This window comes from Orycteropus afer, unplaced genomic scaffold (assembly GCF_000298275.1).
Source record: "Orycteropus afer afer isolate SDZICR_OR568_19922 unplaced genomic scaffold, OryAfe1.0 scaffold00126, whole genome shotgun sequence".
NCBI lineage: Eukaryota > Metazoa > Chordata > Mammalia > Tubulidentata > Orycteropodidae > Orycteropus > Orycteropus afer.
The window spans coordinates 486,428-489,433 of NW_006921713.1; the positions used below are offsets into that span (position 1 = coordinate 486,428).

The 3,006-nt window shown below is 36.6% G+C and overlaps 1 protein-coding gene across 1 annotated transcript in view; it reads right to left on the minus strand.

Annotated features, from left to right (window-relative positions):
* The window catches only part of PIK3C2G (phosphatidylinositol-4-phosphate 3-kinase catalytic subunit type 2 gamma), a 654,890-nt gene that overhangs the window by 293,626 nt on the left and 358,258 nt on the right, over positions 1-3,006 (minus strand). The gene's annotated exons all lie outside the window — the stretch shown is intronic.

The following is a 3,006-nucleotide window of genomic DNA, read 5'->3' on the forward strand; positions in this document are numbered from 1 at the left end:
ATATATATATAATTTATTTTTTAAAAGGAACATATATTAATTGAACTTAAATGGAGCTTTTGCCCCAACTGGTCCTTTATCCAACAAAGCCTTTTTTCACTGTGTTCCTAAGAATACTGGATTGTAAATATTTTCAAGTCTTCAGATTTTTATTTTTCACAGAATAACAAATTAAATCAAGTATTTAAAATTTTCCCAGGACTAATGTCCACAAAATAACTCATAAAGCACAATTCTGTACTGTAAAGAAAATCATTGAAAAAAATTAAAGCCTAGGATTTCTAATTTTCACAACCTTTGACAGTTGCAAGAGTTGTGAGCTCAATTTCCCCAAGGGACCAGAGACAAAATACATGAATAGGAAAATGGAAAACCTAACCAAACTCACTGCCATTGAGTCAACTCCAACTCATAGTGACCCCTCCTTGGGTTTCCGAGGCTGTACGGCAGTAGATTGCCCAATTTTCCTTCCGAGGAGTGGCTGGTGTGTTTGAACCACCAGCCTTCTGGTTAGCAGTCAAATGCCTTAGGCACTATGCCACCAGAGCACCTAAGAAAATGGTGAGCTTTTGAAATTGAATATTTCATTGTCTATCTAAAAGCACTCAAATTCAACAACAGCAAACAGATCATGGCAAACAAAATACTTCTCTGTGATGAGTTTCACTAGTAGTAGCGAGTTTGCCTTAAAACTCTATTGAGGTCTATGTGATAGCCCAGTTGTGACAATTTGTTTTCTATACTGCTGGGTGGGAAAGAAAGCCCACACTTTCAGAAACAAGTTCTGAACATATACTCAATGTAACAGCACTCCTTTTTCCTTCTCCAGTAATATTTGGCTTCTGCCCAGGGTTCTGTCATGTGGATTAAGAAAGAGAGCATATGTAAAGCACTATGTGTCAATAGGTGATCAATAAATATTACTTCCCTTTTCCTCCTTTCTAATCCTGCCAATTTCTCCCTTCACTTCTCCAGTTCCTTTGTTTAAGATTTCCTAAAGGATAATTACCTCCTACCTGGTTCCTGAGTGTTTTACTGCTGACTTACATCTGATCATGTCCAAAACTAGGACTTAGATTATTGTGATCTTTAGATAGTATGCAGGAGCTCTGGTGGTGTAGTGTCTAAGGCATTTGGCTGCTAATCAAAAGGCTGGAAGTTCAAACCCACCAGGCATTCCTGGAAAGGAAGATTGGGCAATCTACTTCCGTAGTGATACTGCCTAGGAAACCCAAGGAGGGGTAACTATGAGTCAGATCCAATGGCAGTGTGAGTGAGAGAGAGAGATAGTATGCTGTAGGAATATCAGTTACTTTTCAAATGACATTTGTCTTCAAGGAGTTATTCTTTGCTAAATCCTGTAATTTATCATTAGCCTTGAATTGATTACTACCCAGAAAACCTTGATTCTAATTTACAACAATAATGGTGGCTAAAATCTGCCCATTAATTGTGGTTTATATGTTTTAAGCCAGTGTATATCATATGCATTTTAAATAGTTCTAATATGATTCTGTGTGCTTTGGTTAATATATGTGGTCCCATTTTACAGTTCTCTAAAACAGTGTTTCTCAAGTGTTAATGTACATACAATGAACTTGGGCATCTTTTAAAATACATGTTCTTATTCAGTAGAGCTGGTGTTGGGCCCGAGATTCTGCATTTCTAACAAGCTCCCAGGTGATTCTAAGGCTGCTGTTCTGTGGTTTATAACAAGGCTTTTATAGATGAACCTTTTCAAGGTGATATCATGAAAGGCAGTGGTTCTCAAACTCAGGTATGAATAAGAAACACCTGAAAATTAGTAATTTTTAAAATTACTAATACTTGGGCCCTTCCAGTGGTGAAGAATTAGTACAGTCCAATTATATCTACAGGGGTGGGAGTCCAGTTTTATATACTCCTCCAAACCCCCAGCTGATTTTTATGTCCATCAAAGTTGGAGAACTAGTGAGGAAATAAATCCAAAGAATTTTTATTTGCTCTGGCAGTCTCTCCCAGAGCTCCTAGGGTATCATACACAAAGTAGTCGTGCGAATGATCAATAATAAGTTTATGAAGTAATGGGAACTTCTTGCTTCTTATGCATTGTCCTTAAAGGCAGTGACTCTGTTTACCTCATTTTAGTATTTTACACCTCATTTTGTGACATCTCACCTTGGAACATAATTAAAAATGAACTCTGATTTCCTAAAAATGACTTTGGATTAATGATCTCTACTTTTCTTGAAGAAATATTTTGCCATGTTATAATTATGGATGGTTGTTGGTAGATAGTGGAGAAAAATAAATTCTGTTTTATGAAATCTGCATAAACTGTAGGCAAGCCTACAGTTATTCTTGTTGAATCATTTTATTAGCTTTAGGATTTAGCCTTGGTTACATTCTATGAGTATAAACTGAGAAATGAGTAGATGGAATCAAAGAATTCCATTGGTGTCAGTGATTTATTCAATTTCTGAAGAAAAGGTGATATATTTGACATTAAAAAGTTCAGTTTGACACATCTAGTTTTATTCTTACACTTTCAATATATTGAGATATGAAAGATTTAGGGCAATTATGTGAGAAAAGGGAAGGTGGCTAGAAATAACATTCTTCATGGTAGCAACGAATGACTATTTTTTAGGAACTAGAGCTTTAGAAGGGAGCTCTGGTAGCATAGTACCTATGACATTTGACTGCTAACCAGAAGGCTGGTGGTTCAAACCCACTAGCCATTTCTCAGAAAGAATATTGGGCCATCTACTTCTGTAGTGATACCCCCTCAGAAATCCAAGGAGGGGTCTCTATGAGTTGGATCCAAGTTGACACCAGTGACTGAGAGCTTTAGAAAGCAATCAGGAATGGGATACTTGGAATAGAAATAAGAACCCTACTCTCAGAATCAAAATAATTGAGTGGTGTGACTTGTAATGGAGTCATCCAAAGGCATCAAGTTGCAGGTTAAAGTAACTAGTAGGTGCTTCCAAGCTAATTCATAAATTTTATATTAATAGGGGACTT